This window comes from Pogona vitticeps, chromosome 4 (assembly GCF_051106095.1).
Source record: "Pogona vitticeps strain Pit_001003342236 chromosome 4, PviZW2.1, whole genome shotgun sequence".
Lineage (NCBI taxonomy): Eukaryota > Metazoa > Chordata > Lepidosauria > Squamata > Agamidae > Pogona > Pogona vitticeps.
The window spans coordinates 121,610,738-121,629,493 of record NC_135786.1 but is presented as its reverse complement, the minus strand read 5'-3'; the positions used below and the strand labels follow the sequence as shown (position 1 = coordinate 121,629,493).

Genomic DNA, 18,756 nt, shown 5'->3' with positions numbered 1-18,756 from the left:
GTGTGTTGTATTTAAATAAACCTTGTTCTTTTATTTGTTTAAAAATCCATCCCTGGTCTGTGTGACTTCTTATAGGGAATGGTTGGTGGCAGCTTAGTAAACGTGTGGCAGATCCCAGTAGGTCTGGGTTTGTCACAATCCAATCTCCATGAAAATATTTGTGTATTTCTGGTTCTCTCTGAAGACACTATTCAAGTGAATGGGGAAGTGCAAACGGAAAGGCCAGGTTACAGAGTGAACAGTGGAAGCAGAACAGAAAGGCACCAGGAATGGTGTGCAGGACTGGGTGCCTGTTTTATTTTCATCTTTCTAGCTGCCAAAAGGACGTCCCTTAAAGTAGCCATTGGGAAAGCAGCAAGGGAGGGATTTTAACAGAGGAATAGGTGCATTCATCTTGCCTCCTGTCCTCTCAGCCCCATAATTTGACCTGGAGGGGAGTTCTCATCAAACTGTGGACTGGGAGTCATTGAATTCTAAAAATCCCATCCCTAATATTCAGTATCCTGAAGGGTGCAAATTTGCCACTTCAGCAAGAACCAGAGTGATCACCAATGAATTTTTTTCTCCTCAGTGAGGTTTTGTGACTGGCCAGTTAAATTCAGGTTCATCACTCCTAAAATCATGACATCTGATACCCAAGAAAGGCCTGGGGGGCAGAATTTCCAGCCGACCTGGTTACAACAATATAAGCCAGACCCCACTGATATGGGGTAAACCATTCAGTGTTTGGCAGCTGTGGGCACAGAACCAAGTAGAAAATGTCTTGATCCATGAAAGTGTATAAAAAGCACTTTATGGGTTGGAAGGAATATATAGTCTTGTCCTTTGTCTTCCTGGCAAGTAGCAGAAAACCAGGACCATTCATTTTGTGGTGGATTGGCAGCCCTGTTTACAGCTCTGTTTGACTATCCAGTTGAAGCTAGCAGATGCTTCGGATGGAAGTGAAGAGCACGGGCTAGGGACCAGATGACATCATTTCTAGCACAAACCACACCATCCCCAGAGCATTCCTACCCTCATATTTTGGGGTCCCTGCCAGGGGCTACTGTTCATTAGGTGTGTGGGTAGGATCATTCTGTTTTGTTTTGATTTGAATGTGTGTGATTGATGGGATTGAACCAAAGAGGCTACCGATTGCCCCTTCTTTACCTTTAAAAGGAAATATTGCTTCTCTTTAAAGGGAAAGATTTTCCAAGGTTGTTAAGAAGCTGGCTGGCTGTCCTTTAGGAAAATCTGTTTAACCATCTTGAGAAATGGGAAGCTTTAAATCTTCATTGCAGCATACCTTGGGAGGAGAAGAGAAGTTTTGCATTTTATAACATCATTCCTAACTGATACAGTGCACCAATGATGCTTTGACAAGGATTTTAAAAAAACATTTTTAAAACATCATTGAGATGTTGTCAATACCTAAAAAGAAGTTTGAAACGTCTCTAACCCTGCCCAACCAGAAGATTTCTACTTCTCAAGAAACTGGCTTCTCCAAAGGGCTAGGCAGCCAACTGCTTAATGATCTTGAGAAATCTTACCTTTTAAAAGGAAAGAAGATAGTGATCTTGCTAAATGAGGTCATTTGAGGTATGGTACTGTTTCCTATTTGAATTTGACACAACTCCGGGAGGCAGTGGAAGATAGGAGGGCCTGGTGTGCTCTGGTCCATGGGGTCACGAAGAGTAGGACATGACTAAACGACGACTGTTTCCTGACCTGAAACCACAGGATCCTTGCATGTGAATGCAAGGATTGCACCATGCACCTCTATGTGACCTCAACTGACCTTAAGCCACCCTACCTGATCCAGCCTGATCCAAGTTGACTGTCTAACAAAGCTCTGAGTCTTGCTTTGATTTGGCTTGTGGGTGTGTGCTTACTGGCTTCTAGGGCTGTCATCAGCTTCTCAGAGTGGATCAAGCTCTCTGTTACCGATGTGTAAGTGGAGTCACACTTCAACTTGCCAACATATACTGGCAGCTGCTGTTTAGGTTTCAGGAAGGAATAATAATGATATTATTTTTCACATTACATTCATTTTGTTTCTGCTATCTCATTAAATAATTCTTATTAAATAATTTAAATACATTACATTTTAATTAACATTTGGTGACAAGAATTTTTTTTACTTCATTTTAATTTAAAACAATGTTGTGGTTTGTGTTCGTGTTTAATTTTTAATTACAAGTCAAATGTTTTGTTTAAAAAGGGACTTGTTGATGGTTAAGATTGAAGTAGAGAGACATGAGGGTTTCTGAAAAATCAAAAAGAGGGCATGATTCCAAACACTCTGAAAGTCACTGTGCCAGTTGCAGCAAAGGAGAGTGAAGTCCTGCTGTGAGCACGGCTTGGGAGTAAGTTTGTTTTCTAGAGATGGCAATCAAAGCAGGGGAAGCAGGGAGATGAGGCATCTTGAAATAACATGAGGTTTTGCTTTGTCGCAGCTTAATGCACTTAAGTGTTATTACTGTATTCAGGGAGATGATAAGGACACAACCAAAAATCCTATTTACATATACCAAATAAGGCTAGTCTTGCTTTAAGATATGTACTATAGCATCCTAAATCTACTCCCGGTGATCTTGATCTCAACCGATGAGCTTCAGATTCAGGGGTAAAGGACTCTGATGATTGCAAAATCTCTATATACAGCCTGAAAGCCGTACTTTCCTTGAATGATTGTAAATCCCACTGGCTTAATAATTCATGCTTGTGGTTGTGATGGGAGCCATGCATTATATTACTTTCATCATATATTCTTCTTCATTTTATTGAATTTTCACAGCACACTTCAATAAAGTCCTGTGTGTTCCCAAAGGAAAGAAGCTGGTGGCTTAATAACAAAGGTGATGGATGATATAATTTCATTTGTGCTTTAACAGGTAAGAGACTCAGTTCCTGGAATATCTGACTTCAACCCAATGTTCTAAACAGTTTGTTGGTTTGCTTCTTTGTGAATTGCTTCTAGCTTTCCTTGTATAAAGAGGCTTCCAGTCGGGGCATTAATTTTTGATTGGCATTATCGAAATTCATACTAGCATTTCAGAAGCCCTTAAAATAAATGACCTCACTGTTATCATTTATACATGTTCACAGATGGTGTGATATAATTAATTGGCAAGCTGTTGTCGCCTCCAGCATGAAATGGAAACAGGCTACTTGGTGTATGCGTACGGACATCCACACCCACATCCTCCACTTCCTTGGCTTTCATCACTTGGTCATGCTGATGTAGAGGGGGCAGGGCTCTTCATTCAGAGAGCTCACCCAGACCCAGCCACGGGGAGGCCATGTTTTGCCCAAAGAGAATAATGGTATTCAGTGCATGGCTGAGTGGTGTGTGTGTGTGTTTCCTTCCTGATTCTCTTCCCAGCACAGAAGGTAGGAGGGGAAGAAAGAGATATTGTTAGATAAGTAAAAAAACCTCTCAGTTCTGATTTCATTCTTCCTATCCTTGTTCTATCAGACCACAAAATGCTGTTTTCATCCTGATATTCAAATTTGTTCCCATTTTTCCTAATATCTGCATGCATTTGCATATTTTTGCATATTTATTGCACACAGTTTTAAATACATTTATCTAATATATGTATGTTCCCCATTGTCATAATCATGGCACATGTGGATACAAGCGTGTCATGATGATGGGAGGTGTAGTCAGGGAAATGTAAAATGGAGTTAGAATGGTTCTGCATAGAGATGATTTGTGGGACTTTTGAATGTGTTTTTCTTAAGCACCATGAGAATGTTTTTCTGAGACCATTACAGCCAGGAATGAGATATCTTGAAGGCCAAACCAAGAGGCCTCGGGAAGACTCAACATTCCAAGCTAATTGGAGAAGACATAAACAACACCTGGAGTCTCTCATGGGAATAATGGGTGGGGAGAGGTGGTACAACCTCTAAAAAGTTAATTGGTTAACAGCCAGATGAACCATGGCAAAAGGAGAAGTTTGGGAAAGTAGAAATGGATGATGGGTTATGTGAATCATATTCCATTGTGTTCAATGATTCCTGATGATGGATTTCTGTTCTGATGATGGTATGAGCATGTAGCTTGAAAGAGGGAGAATGTAAGTAAACGAGAAAGCAAGAGGGGGGGCTAGCCCATCATAATCCACCACAGCCTCTCTAGTTCAGTTTAGTAGTTTATTATTTTAAATGGGAAATAAGTATTTTATTTAACTGCAATAATCTTTGAATATTTCTTGATTGCTACTGCTTTTGCAATATGAACTGATTTTCTATGAAACTCTATTTTTCTAATAAAAATTAATTTTAAAAATCCTTACTGAGGACTGGTCTCTTGAACAGCAAGGTCTGGCTAATTCCAGTAGTGAAGAGAGCCACAGGGTTGCTATCCTTTAAGAGTCCTACCTCACTGAGCTGTTGAGAGTTCTAAGGAATCACAAGGCCGAGGAATCTGTACTTGCTAAGTACTAAGTAAGTGCAAAGTATTCTTTTTAGGTCAGACTTGTTCGAAGGGACTTATGCTACGTACTGCTGAGGTCTAAGGACTTGATCCATCACAAAGGTGGTAGTTAAGAGCATGGCGAACTCTCTGACTGAATGCCTCAGCAACCCTTTAGAGGGCCGTGAGCATCACACCCGTCGATTATAATGTATTTGTGTACATATTTGGACATTCACATTTTAAAGTGTGCTCACAGGTTTGTGAGCACGTTGCTTCTCTAAAACGTCCTGTAAGCCTTGCAAATGTGAAAATTATTGATGTGAAGACATTTTTTGGTCAGTATTGGTGAATCCAACAAAATCCTGTTGCTTAACATAGTAAATTGCACTAGAGTAGGCCCATTCAAATCAATGGAACTTATGAAGTTGACTCACTAAATTCCAATTGATTCAATGGGCCTACTTTAGTGTGATTTACTGTGAGAAGCAACAGGATTGTTTATTTTCTGATCATGCTCAAGGAGACTCAATGAGAGATGAGTGTGGGGTATTACAAGGGTGGGGAATGGAATTAACTCTCTGCATTGTTGGAAAAACTATTCAACACAAGCAAAGGGGGAAAAGGCAAGATCTGGTAAATACACCGTACAATCACCTTTGGAGATGGGTGCTTAGGGGTAACAAGAACTATTTAATGAATTTCTCATGCCTCACTGGCAGCTGTGTCATGGCACACTGTTTAGGAGCCAGCACACTAAGAATGCTCTGGTCAAACACTTACCGTATTTTTCGCTCCATAAGACGCACCTTTCCATAAGACGCACCAAATTTTTAGGAGAAGAAAACAGGAAAAAATTATCTGCTTTCTTCTCCTAAAATTTGGTGAGCCTTATGCAGAGGTCCATCTTATGGAAAACACCCTAGGGTCCTAGGGTGTGTTCCAGGACCATTTGGAGCCTCCCCCTGCCTCCCTCGGGGGCAAGAGGGGGTGAAATCGCCACCTTCTGGGGCTCTTCTGAAGTTTCCCAAGCCTCAGAAGAGCCCCCAAAGGTGGTGATTTCATCCCCTCTGGCCCCCAGGGGAGGCAGGGTCAGTCTCCAAAGAGTCCTAGAACACACCCTAGGACCCTTTGGAGACTCACCCTGCCTCCCCCGGGTGACAGAGGGGGCAAAATAGGCAGCTTCCAGGATCTTTTCTGAGCCTTTCCAGGCTCAGAAAAGGTCCTGGAAGCTCCCGATTTTGCCCCCGCTGTCCCCGTGGGGGTGGGTGGGTGGGAGCCTGGCAAGGGTCCAAGGGAGCCTCCCACCCCCCCCATGGGACCAGGGGGGGTAAAATCGCCAGCTCCCGATTTTACCCCCCCCTGGCCACGTGGGGGTGGGTGGGGGGAGGGTGGCATGGGTCGAAGGGAGGGTCCCCTGGACCCTTGCCACCCTCCACCCACCCCCCACGGAGCGGGGGTTTTTTAAAATCGCCAGCTTCTGAGAGTGTTTGGAGGCTTATCAAGGTTCCAAACACTCCCAGAACCTGGCGATTTCACCAGGGCTGGCCCCGTGGGGGGGTGGGGGGAGGGTGGCAAGGGTCCTGGGAGGCTCCCTTGGACCCTTGCCACCCTCCACCCCCCCCATGGGACCTGGGGGGGGGTAAAATTGCCAGGTTCTGGGAGTGTTTGGAGGCTCCCCAAGCCTCCAAACACTCCCAGAAGCTGGCGATTTTAACCTCCCTGGCCCCATGGCGGTGGGTGGGTGGGAGCCTGGCAAGGGTCCTGGGAGGCTCCCTTGGACCCTTGCCACCCTCCACCCCCCCATGGGACCAGGGGGGGTAAAATCGCCAGCTTCTGGGAGTGTTTGGAGGCTCCCCAAGCCTCCAAACACTCCCAGAAGCTGGCGATTTTACCCCCCCTAGCCACGTGGGGGTGGGTGGAGGGAGGGTGGCATGGGTCCAAGGGAGGGTCCCTTGGACCCTTGCCACCGTCCACCCACCCCCCACAGAGCGGGGGGGGTTAAAATCGCCAGCTTCTGAGTGTGTTTGGAGGCTTATCAAGCTTCCAAACACTCCCAGAACCTGGTGATTTCGCCAGGGCTGGCCCCGTGGGGGGGTGGGGGGAGGGTGGCAAGGGTCCTGGGAGGCTCCCTTGGACCCTTTCCACCCTCCACCCCCCCCATGGGACCAGGGGGGGTAAATTCGCCAGGTTCTGGGAGTGCTTGGAGGCTCCCCAAGCCTCCAAACACTCCCAGAAGCTGGCGATTTTACCCCCCCTGGCCCCGTGGGGGTGGGTGGGGGGAGGGTGACATGGGTCCAAGGGAGGGTCCCTTGGACCCTTGCCACCCTCCACCCACCCCCCACAGAGCGGGGGGGGGGTTTAAAATCGCCAGCTTCTGAGAGTGTTTGGAGGCTTATCAAGCTTCCAAACACTCCCAGAACCTGGCGATTTCGCCAGGGCTGGCCCCGTGGGGGGGTGGGGGGAGGGTGGCAAGGGTCCTGGGAGGCTCCCTTGGACCCTTGCCACCCTCCACCCCCCCCATGGGACCAGGGGGGGTAAAATCGCCAGGTTCTGGGAATGTTTTGAGGCTTGGGAAGCCTCAAAACACTCCCAGAACCTGGCGATTTTGCCAGTGCTGGCCGGTGCGTGGGTGGGAGGAGCGTCACAAGGATCTGAGTGAGCTTCCAGGACCCTTGCGACGTTCCCCCCACCTGGAAGCTGGCGATTTCGCCGGTGCTGGCCCCGTGGGGGGGGGGAGCCTCGCAAGGGTCCTGGAAGGCTCACCCGGACCCTTGCGACGCTCCTCCCCACGGGGCCAGCAGCGACGAAATTGCTGCATTCACACCATTAGACGCACTGACTTCCCCACCCACATTTTGGAGGGGGAAAAGTGCGTCTCATGGTGCAAAAAATACGGTAATTCCTGGTTGAATTGAAGCCATTTTTGTCAACCTGAATGTACTCTAGATTAGGATGAACAAATTTGACCTGGTTTAAATGTGGAGAGGGGCCATCTTCAATCATAGTGGAAAAAATTAATTGGCATTCAGAGAATTAAAAATAAAAGTGGGGAAAGGGAAAGAGAAGCCAAGCTAGAACAGGCAGGCTTTTAAGCAGTTCTAGAGATGGGCATGAACCATCAGTCCAGCAGTTCACACTGGTTTAGACAACAGTTGAACAGGTGACTCGCAGTTCGGCACTGCCCACTCAGAAGCAGCACCTGGACGAGGTGGGGCAGTGAAGCGGGGCACTGCTTTCAAGTGGGAACCTTTACACTTCCCTTTTAAACAGATATTTGCACCACTGCACATGCAGTGGAAACTCTTTACCATACACATACATACCCAAAGATACCATGTTTCCCTGAAAATAAGACAGGGTCTTAAATTAATTTTTGCTCCAAAAACACATTAGGGTTTATTTTCAGGGGAGGTTTTATTTTTTTCATGTGCAGTCATAAAAAATACATGACTGTATTTGTTCAAATACAGTCATGTCGTCTTCTGGTTGCTGCACAATGGGGTTTCACTTAACTGGGGCTTATTTTGGGGGTAGGTCTTATAGTATGAGCATCTTGAAAAATCATACTAGGTCTTAATTTTCAGGTTAGGTCTTATTTTGGGGGGAACAGAGTATTGATTGTCCTTAATGTCAGCATTTGAACTTTTGAATATATAAGTTGTTAAAATTATTAAACAGAGTGTAGAAAAGTTGTTGTGAACATTAAAGTATCTTTAAAAAGTACAGCTTGAGAAACAGTTTATATTAATTGTAGATGTTTTCAAAACAATCAGCTGCTTTCCAGGTAACCCTGAGAACAATGTCAGTGACATAACACTGCTGTGACAAATTTCATTCATGTCTGTCAGTTTAGCATAGAAATGAACTGAAGCAAACAAATGATGTGTTGATGTGATGAATTGAATGGAGTTGTTCAGATGTTAAAATTATGAAAATAGTGTTTGTCAGTTCAATACTATACCTTACTGGTAATCACTTAATTTAGTAAACAGTAAACCTTTGAATCCTGAACCCTTGTTGGTCTAAGGGCTTAGAATACAGGTTACTGGAGGTCTGGAGGCTTACAAAATCCATAGAACAAAATGGAAATCATAATAATGGCACTAAGTCAAATATGTTTGCAGACACCTAGGATCATAAAGGCAGCAGGTATAAGAGAAATTTCTATTTAAAAATTCCTGGACTCCAAGGATCTTAGAACTTGCAAATCCTGCAGGTAAAGAATGTTTACAGATGGAGAGAAGTGAAAACCACCTAAAGAGTAAATATAGGGATAGGAGACACATGAAAACATTCATTACATCAACACAAATCCATGCTACTTGGGGCACCAGACATCAAAGAATGGCAATCAGCAGCGCAGCAACAGGCTTTATTTCCAGGTGCTGACAATAACAACCAGCATGGCTTAGCTGGTGAGAATATTACTTAATAATTTTTCTCTGTGTGTCCACGTATGCCAAAAGGCTGAATAATATATTTTATTTTCATAAACTTTTAATTTTAAGAACTTTAATGTTTCAAGAGATCTATCCTCTGTTCTCTGTCTTTTAGGCTATACGCTTCTTTACTTTTACATTATTTTTCTTCGACCTGTATATTATATCAGTTGCATCTTTTTTATAAGTTGCAATAACGTATTTTTAAGTATTTCTGCCCATAGTTTCTTCATAACTGTGAGGCTTTTGTATTCTGCAACAGTTCTGAAATAGTTTGTACGTACATAGAAGCAATGGAGATAAAGAAAGCTTGTAGTATTAGACAAGCTGATAGTGCCTGGAATTATTATAACTACTTTTACTTTGATATAGTTTGATGCACAGATGAATTTTGATATATTTGTCAGTGCTTGATTTCATTCTGGAGTTAACTCTTTGTTGGGATAAATGCCAGCTGGACTGAATATAGGCTTCTGATCCCCCCCTCCACCCCAAGAGGTCTATAAATTTCTGTAGGATTCTTAGGGTGGGTCATGCATCTGTTCTCTAATATAATGTGAACAATAAAAATATGATCCAGTTTATACAACATGTAGAATACATTCTGCCAATGCTAAACATGGCAGTATAGCAAAATGCTACTTAGGTGAAGTCCCAAAGACCACAGGACCACAAATTATTAACTGTTATGGCACTGCAGAGTGATGTTACAGACTAATAAAGAAAAATCATAGTTCCTATTTACATACATTAATCCACTGAAATAAAGGCCAATTTGCAATTTCTAGTGACTAACCATGATTGTAAGCATTTAACCCTAATGCTCATTGATTTCAGTGTAAGTCCTGGTAAATTAAGTGGGATTTTAAAAGTAAACATTCATAATACTGAGCTACTGGTGGAGGAGAAGGATCCACACATGGAATAAAATTCTCCCATGAGTGTGGGTTGGAACAGTCCGGACAATAATTGTTTTTTAAATCACTTTTTTTGGACAGGCAGGGCAGGCCTCAAGTATCATGCTGATCAATGTGAAACACCAAAAAAGTGACCATGATGTCATTTCATGTAACGAAACTGTCCACTGAATCTTACTTCAGAACTGGCAGTGAGATTGTGTCCTGAGGGCATTGGGACAGTTTAGAGGATGCAAGAGAGGTTATTTGGCATACAAGCCTGCCCTTTATGACAGGAAATGGACCAAAGGCTCAACAGGAATACTGGGGTGGCGGTGGCTGTTGCTGCTACTGTCAGTGTTTCCTGAGGTGGATGCCTCACTTTGCTAATGCATCACCAGGCCTTAGAGGGTAACTGCCACTACCACCACCACCACCACCACCACCACCACCACCTCCTGTATCTTCCTGCAGTTTCAGCAGCAGCTACTTCCAGCTCCAAGGCTGGTGGGGGTGTTAGCTACACTTCAAAGTTATGGTATTTGATTGATACAACTTTAATTGTAACACCTTTACACTATGGAATCTTGGGATTTATATTTTAGTGAGATACTGAGAGTTCTTTGCCAGAAGGCTGTAATGCAATCTCTTAAGCAGAAGCCTCATGGCGCAGTGGTTAAACTGCTGTACTGCAGCTAAAACTGTGCTCACGACCCGGGGCTCAATCCCAGGTAGCAGGCTCTGTCATGGTTTAGGTTATTGAAGCTAGAATGTAATTTCTAAATGGGATTTGTAGTCATGAAATGGTGTAGAAGGAATCCATCTTGGTCTGTGTCATTTTACTAGAAGCATCAAGAAGCTGTTTTCTCTTGCAGCTAGTTAGGAATGTTATCATGTAGGTAGAGTGGCCGAGCCCGAAGACGAAGAGCCGAGCCATAACATCTGAGGAGGAATGTCAACAACACCTGCGATCTCATGAGAAAAGGAGGTGGAGAGAGACGAGCAATCCTTCAGCCTGATTGAGGTACGTCAGTGCAGAGTGAAGAAGGAGGGTTTTCCAGCATGAGAAGAAAATGGAGGAATGCTGACACAGAGAGAGACTTTTTTGTGCTTATGGATTTGTTGGACTTTGCCTTGGATTATGGATTTTTGAATGGACTTTGTAGTTCCCATTGAATTGCTAGGATGTAGTTCCTAGTAGGAGAATAGAAAGGGAGGCTCAGCCTTACCTATTTTTTAGATAATACCTTTCTTATTTTATTTTTGGTAGCTGGGATGTGCTAAATTTCTAACTACCTTAATTATGGAAATGTTTTTAAATGCTATGCTTCGCAATAAACTGAATTTATCTAAATCTTTATTTTTCTAATAAAACAATAATACTTAAAACTTATGCTTGGTCTCTTGAACAGATAACCTGCTACCATACTTAATTTGTTTTTCTGTAAGGCCACAAATTAAGCTACTTTGAGTCCAGTATTTTCCTGAGTTTTGAGAGTTCTGGATGACTCTAAGACGCATGATTATAACTTGGTTTCTCATTGGTTTTTAAGTGGGAACAGACTTGTTAGAAGGGTGCCAGTTAGACAGCCTGGTTGAGACAAGGACTCATCTCAACTTAAATAGGGATCAACTGGACTTGGAACCTCTCTATTCCAGCTTTCAGCATTCTCTTAGGAGAGCTGATTGTTACAGGCTCAAGGTTGACTCAGCCTTCTATCCTTCCGAGGTCGGTAAAATGAGTACCCAGCTCGCTGGGGTGTGTGTGTAGCCTGCATAATTAACTTGTAAACTGCCCAGAGAGTGCTTGAAGCATTATGGGGTGGTATATAAGCAGCACGTTTTGCTTTTTTTGCTTTGCTACAGCAGAAAATTCAAAATCACTGAAACTAAAATCCCAGGATTCTGGAGGAAGGAATCATTACAGTTAAACATAGTATCAAATGTATAGAACTGCATAGTATAGATTCCCAGTGACAATCTGTGGATTCTGCACAAAGTTCAAAGTACAGTATTTAGAAATGCTCCTGGGGCCTCCTCCAAGATGAGCCTTACCACTGAGCCACCCACCCAAGGGCCATTTTTATTTTATTTTATTTATTTATTCTATTTGTACCCCGCCTATCTGGTCAAAGCGAGTGCCCATTTCCTCTGGTGTCCAACAGCTGGAGAAGGAGGCAGGTCTTTCTTTGTGGTATTGTCCAAACAGCATGCTCTCCATAGGAGGGAAGAACTGGCATTTCTTCTAATTTTTTTTAGTACCAGGCATTGACCTTTCTGTGTTCTAATTTCCAACAATTTTTAACAATAGCTTGATTTTTATGCTGCCTTTACCCTCCACTCTGTTTTTATTGTCTAGTCTGTTGCTTTTACCTTGTGCTTTATTTGTATTTCTGAGTCTCCCCGTGACATTTTATGTTGAAGGGCAGCATGGAAAGGTAACACAAAATTGATACATAAAACCCTTCATTATTGCTGAACATGGCTGGGTGCTACACAAAGGGTGGGCTTGCTGGCCTTTGCTTTATGAGGCAAAGAGTGAGGCAGCTGCCTTGGTTCTAACTAAGTTTTTTCCATATTTTTTTCCTGTTGAAATACCAGGATTCTAGGGTTCTAATCATCAAGAAATAGGACCTTTAGAATATCTTGTATCTTTTGCAGAATCCTAGATTTTAGCTTAGGTTTTTAAACATTCTAGCCCTTAAGATGGAGGAGAAAGCCCTGGAGCATGAAGCCAATTTCAGTTTCATTATTCTGAATCCTAGGCTTTGCTCTAGAATAATAATCTTACATGAAACACCTATTTAAACTGAAGCATAATGGCCTGACATGTAGCTCCTGTATTGTTAGTCAAATGAGGTCTCTGTTACTTTATAATAAAGTCATAAAAATTAAATGTTTATTGCATAAAATCACAGGGTGTAAACAATATGCAAATCCTCCTTAATTAAGTGGCTCCTTTTGATTACTTAATGGTAGAGAAAAAAATGTAAATACAAAACCAAATGCCATTTTACTCTTTATTCTCACCCAAAGAAAATGCATGCATGCCAATTAATGGCTGAGTGTAAAATACATGGTCTAGTAAGATATAAAAACATGCAGCTACTAAACTGCTATTGTACAAACAGCAGTACAGTCTGGAGGGCTTCTCTAAAATGCAACTGAAGCAAGATACTTAAACCAGAAAGCAAAGATAACCCATGGAAAAATAGCATTTAAAAAAAAAAATATATAGGGGATATCCACTCATCTTTAACGTAAGGCTCTTCTGAATACCTGGAAAGCTCTAGGCAAATCTTAAACAATTTAGTGTAATGGCTTTTGGAACATTTCATTTTTAAATGGGATTTTTATGTGTTCCCCCATATTTCTTTTGGGGAAAAAAGATATTTTCCTCTGGCATGCATAACTGTTGCCCAGGTCCATTTCATTGTTTATAACAATGGCCAATTAATGTGTAAGAGTGGGGACTAGGTAGTCCCTAAAGGTGCTTGAGGGATAATTATCTGGGGTTTCTATATCCCCATGGCATTCTTTTTTGTGATACTGGTCCTGGATCCTTGAGAAAAGGATGTTGAATGAACTGCTCACAATTAGGTCATTTACCTGACACAGAAGCCAGAAGCTGCCAGTTGTGATCATTCGAAAAAGAAATGGCTCTGAGCATTTCTGAGCAGAACATGTAAATTCTAAGAAGGTAATTTACTTTTTTTAAAAAATATATATTTTCCTGGTTCAGAGATATGTCGCAATGGTAGAGCCATATGTGTTGCATATGAAAGGTCCCAAAGGATTCTTTGAAAGCTCCTGGACTTAGCTCTGGAGAGCCATAGCCATTTTGGGTGGATCAAACATGGACAGACTTGATAGCTAACAAACTTAGCATACTGAGCCTCGTGTCACAGTTGTTAAACTGCAGTACTGCAGCCAACACTCTGCTCATGATCTGAGTTTAATCCCAATTGGCTCAGGTAGCTGATTTAAGATTGACTCAGCCTTCCACCCGGGGTTCCATTTGTCATGCAATGGGATATTTGGTTGAGAACTTGTACTGAAGATGGGTTGTGTAGTAGTGAACAATGTAAGAGGGATTCCATATTGGTTCTCTGCATAGATGATTTCTGCAATGCTGACAAAGTATCTGCTAGTAGGAGGATGGGAGAATGCTCTCCTGAAGGCCTGAGAAGAACATTCCACGATAAGATAGATGGACTTTGTTGTGGCGTATTGCAAATGGTTAACCCAAATAACACCTGTTACCCATGGGAAAGGAATGTGGCAGAGAGGATTACCCATGGGAATGGAGTGGAGCAGAAGGACAGGAGATAAAGAAGGACTGATACTACACTTGATCTTAGCCAAAAGGCCGAGAAGCGATAAAGAAGGACTGTTTACCAGACGTCGTACCGTGATTGGATGACACCGTGAGAAGAGGAAGATAAGGGATAAGCCAGCTAAGCTTGAAAAAGGAACTTTTGCCTATGGACAACACAGTGAGGAGATGAGAATGAGGATTAGTACAATATACTGTAGGTTAGAACTTAGAGATGTGATTATTAGCCATAGTAAGATTAATAGAATAGGATATTTCTTTTACAGGATTTTTCTTTTTACAGGATAATGACCGACTTTGGACTTTTACACTTATTTGGACTATTTTCTTCATTTTGCTTTTCCTTATGGATTAACTTTTTTGGATTAGAGGGGAGGCACCTGCCTTTTTTGCCTTCCTAACCAGTTTTTACTTGTTTTCTTGGATTTTTGGAACTTGTAATATTTTTAATACTTTTATATTTTTCATGGATTCTTTACTTCATTACAATTTTGTAACTAACCTGGAAAATGCTCTTTTGCTGGCTTTTGCATAAACTGACCTTTTCTTTATGGAATTTTCTATTTTCTTTAATAAAACAATGACTATAAAAATCAATTGGTCTCTTGAACAGTAAACTGCCTTAGGTCATCCATGATGGTATTGCCTCGGCCAGTTTTACTTAATGAGTTCTAGCCTGAGGAGTATAGTATGTCTATGGACTACAAAACCCACATGGTTTTCTATCTGAAATATCCTAATGTACAAGAGTGTTCTTATTAGGGCAGACTTGTAAGCGGGTGTTTGGCTCACGCCTTGCTGAGATCCAGGACTCACTCAGCACCATAAGGGTGTGCAAACTGCTGAATACACTCTCTGTCCGCTGACCGTGTATCCTCTAGGGGAACTTGGGTCGTGACACCATTCCCCTGCAACTGGGGGCAAAATGTTAGCTCAAGTAGTACTAGGCATCCTTCAGTCTCGAGAGACTATGGTAATGTGCTCTGAATAGAGGTCTTGGAACAGCATCTAGTGTGGCTCAGAAGGACAATTGGAGAGTGACAATTCCTTCTACACTGAAGACAAATACAATCTGTCCCCTGTCCAGCTCCCTGATTTTGCTGCTTTTGTGACTGCCTCTTTGCCTCAGCCTGCTGAACAAGTGTCTCTTCAAATTGGGAGAGTCCATGCTGTACTGCCTGCCTCCAGACTGAACACTCAGATGTCAAGGTTTCCCATTTGTTGAGATCCAGTCTTAAGGCCTTCAGATCCCGCTTGCAGATATCCTTCTATCTCAGCTGTGGTCTCCCTTTGGGGTGATTTCCCTGAACTAATTCTCCATACAGGAGATCTGTAAGAATCAGACCTGACAGCCATTCTCACAACATGCTCAAGCCAACGTAGATGTCACCGTTTCAGTAATGTATACATGCTAAAAATTCCAGCTTGTTCTAGGACTACTCTGTTTGGAACTTTGTCCTGCCAGGTGATACCAAAAAGGTGTCGGAGGCAACACATATGGAAGGTGTTCAGCTTCCTCTCCTGCTGTGCACAAAAGGTCCAGGTCTCAGTGCAGTACAGGAATGTGCTCAGGACACAGGCTCTATAGACCTGGATCTTGGTATATGTCGTCAACTTCTTATTAAACCATACTCTCTTCGTGAGTCTAGAGAACTGTAGGCATGGGGCCAACTCCAAAGGCTCGATATGGCATTTACCTATCCAGAAGCTTGAAGTCAGATTTGGATAATGAAGCTTCCAAGAGCACTCTGTTAGGAAAAACCAACCTTGGAGCCCAAGATAACAAGTCTCTTATCTGGTAGCTTCAGATCCTCCCCTTTATAAGCAGAGTAAAGATGCAGATGTATAAGGAAATATACACGGAGAGAGTTCTAATAATACATATAGCATAACATATTAGACTTGGTCAGACATATATACATGACAACATATATATTGGCATAGATCGCTCAGAGCAACATAACATTCGCTGTCACAACTGACCACCAGACTCACAACTGAGTGGCAAAGTGCTGTTCTCACACACTTGCTTAAATAGTGAGAGCAGTCTATCAATGCAGACATGGCAGCTGAACATGTTTAACAAGCATTACTTAAGCTTGTCCCACCTGTATGCTATCAGCCATCCATTGACTTGACATTACAGGTATGACTTTGCATTCTTTACTACAGTGTTAAATTTAAGCCCTTGTTCACTTAAAGGAACAAATTCTGACAAGAACATGGTAGCTGCTTTGCCAATGTGTTTATCCAGCTCAATATCCAGGGAGAGTGTGTCAGAGATGGTTGAGCCAAGGTACACAAAGTCATGAACAACCTCCAATTCTTGTGTGGAGATGGTAATAGAGGGAGGTGAGTCCATGTTCTGGTCCATGACTTGGGTTTTCTTCAGGATGATTGTTAATCCAAAGTCTTGGCAGACCTTGCAAAAATGGTTCATGAGTTGTTGGAGGTCTTCAGCAGAGTGGGCAACTATTTATTTATTTATTTATTTATTTATTTATTTATTTATTTATTTATTTATTTATTTATTTATTTAATTTTTACCCCACCCCGAGTAGACAACGTCTACTCGGGGCGCCTTACAAAAATTAAAACACATTAAACAATGTAAAAAAAAACCTAGCATAGTGCAATTATTATAATTAATACTATCCAAGATGGCAAAATTAAGAACCAGAAAAAAGGAAAGAAAAGAACTTAGGTGACTGGGGGGAAGGCCTGTCTGAATAACCAAGTTTTTAGTTGGTTTTTGAACACACCCAGCGAGGGTGCCAGCCGAATTTCAGTGGGAAGTGTGTTCCACAGCCGAGGGGCAACCGCCGAGAAGGCCCGGTTTCTTGTTTTCTCCTTCCGGGCCTCCCTCGGCGTCAGTCCCCTCAGCCGTCCCTGCTGGCTTTGTTGGGTGACTCGGGTAGATCTGGGTGGGAGGAGGCGATCTGCCAAATATTGAGTTCCCAAACCGTTTAGGGCTTTATATGTAATCATTAATACTTTGAAGTCAATGCAGAAACGAATAGGTAACCAGTGCAGTGCAGTGCAGCCAGAGTGGGGGAGATGTGGTGATATTTTCTCACCCCACTAATAAGCCTGGCTGCTGCATTCTGGACCATCTGAAGTTTCCGCATGAGCCTCAAAGGCAGCCCCACGTAGAGTGTGTTACAATGGTCTAATTTCGAGATTAGAGTAGTGAGGGCCCCCCGATCAAGATATGGCTGCAACTGGGCAATCTGCCATAGATGAAAATAGACAGAACGGACCACGGACGCCACCTGGGTTTCCATGGTAAGCGCTGGGTCCAGATGTATCCCCAAGCTGTGGACCTCACTCTTTGCGGCAAGGGTCGTCCCTCCAAAAGAAAGGGAGTCACCTATGCCGCTGACGGGAGGGCCACCCACCCTCAAGACCTCCGTCTTGTCCGGGTTCAGCCTCAATCCATTTGACTGCATCCATTCCAGTACGGTCTCCAGGCAGCGCTGGAGGGACTGGACAGCATCCACTGAAGTTGGAGTAAAAGAGATGTAGAGCTGTGTGTCATCAGCGTACTGGTGACACGATGCCCCACACCCCCTCATGACCCTACCCAGCGGCCTGCATCATCGGCGAAGAGGAAGTCCCGCATGCATTTCAGCTGAACTTTGGTCTTCGCTCTCAATCTAGAGAGATTAAAGAGCTTTCCGTCTGATCTAGTCCAGAGATAGACACCTTCTGTTGCAGTTCCAAAGACCTGCTTCAGCATGACGGCAAAAAAGATTCCAAACAGAGCTGGTACAAGGACAAAGCCAAGTTTCACTCTGCTTCGGATGTCAAAGGGATCTGATGTTGAGCCATCAAAAACTACAGTGCCCTTCATTTCCTCATCAAAGGACCTGATGATGCTAAGGAGTCGAGGTGGACATCAATCAAGTATAAAACTAGCTGCCAAGAGTGGCTGCAAGACCAGATAGGCGGGATATAAAATAAAATAAATAAATAAATAAATAAATAAATAAATAAATAAATAAATAATTGGGCCCTATGATCCATGGACTAGGATGACCCACCTAAACAACACTGAATTGGAGTTACTACATACTGGGAATTCTGAACTGAGTAGAAGGATGTTGAAGTTGATAGATAATTAGAGTTCGAAGCTCTTCTTTATCTTCTACTACTACTGCTGCTGCTGCTGCTACTACTACTACTATAGTTCTCTACCACAGATTCTCATCTACGGTCATTTCATCAGTGTACACAGTAGTGCAGGGGGCAGGCCAATCGTCTGACTTGGTATAGGCAGCCAAGAGCACCATATTACCAAATTACCATATTACCAAAAGAGGGTCCTAAAGTAAAAAAGAGGAAGAGCAGACCTTCCAGATTGTTTATTTAAAATCGAGACAGACTTGGGTGAAGGAGTGTGAAGTCGCCTAGAGCAAAATTACCGGACCCGGTTTTGCTGGCATTAGAGACTAATCATTCTGAATCCCTCTCTGTCTCGTGTAAGGGCAGTTCTAAGGAACGCTTTTACCACACCTGGCAACAATGGAATGCTACTTGATGGACATCAAATTGCCAATGTGCCGTCATGATCTCCAGAAAGGCCTAAACCTTAGAGAAAATATTCTTTATTAGATGCAGGTAAAAATGACATGGTCTGATGCCTGCATATCTAATATATAGTTGCCATGTTTCATTAGA

At 42.9% G+C, this 18,756-nt stretch overlaps 1 protein-coding gene and 1 pseudogene across 10 annotated transcripts in view; both read right to left on the bottom strand.

Moving 5' to 3' along the window:
• Positions 1–18,756, bottom strand: part of TNR (tenascin R) — a 618,967-nt gene that overhangs the window by 206,115 nt on the left and 394,096 nt on the right. The window lies entirely within an intron of this gene.
• LOC140707200 (U2 spliceosomal RNA) lies at positions 14,044–14,121 on the bottom strand (annotated as a pseudogene).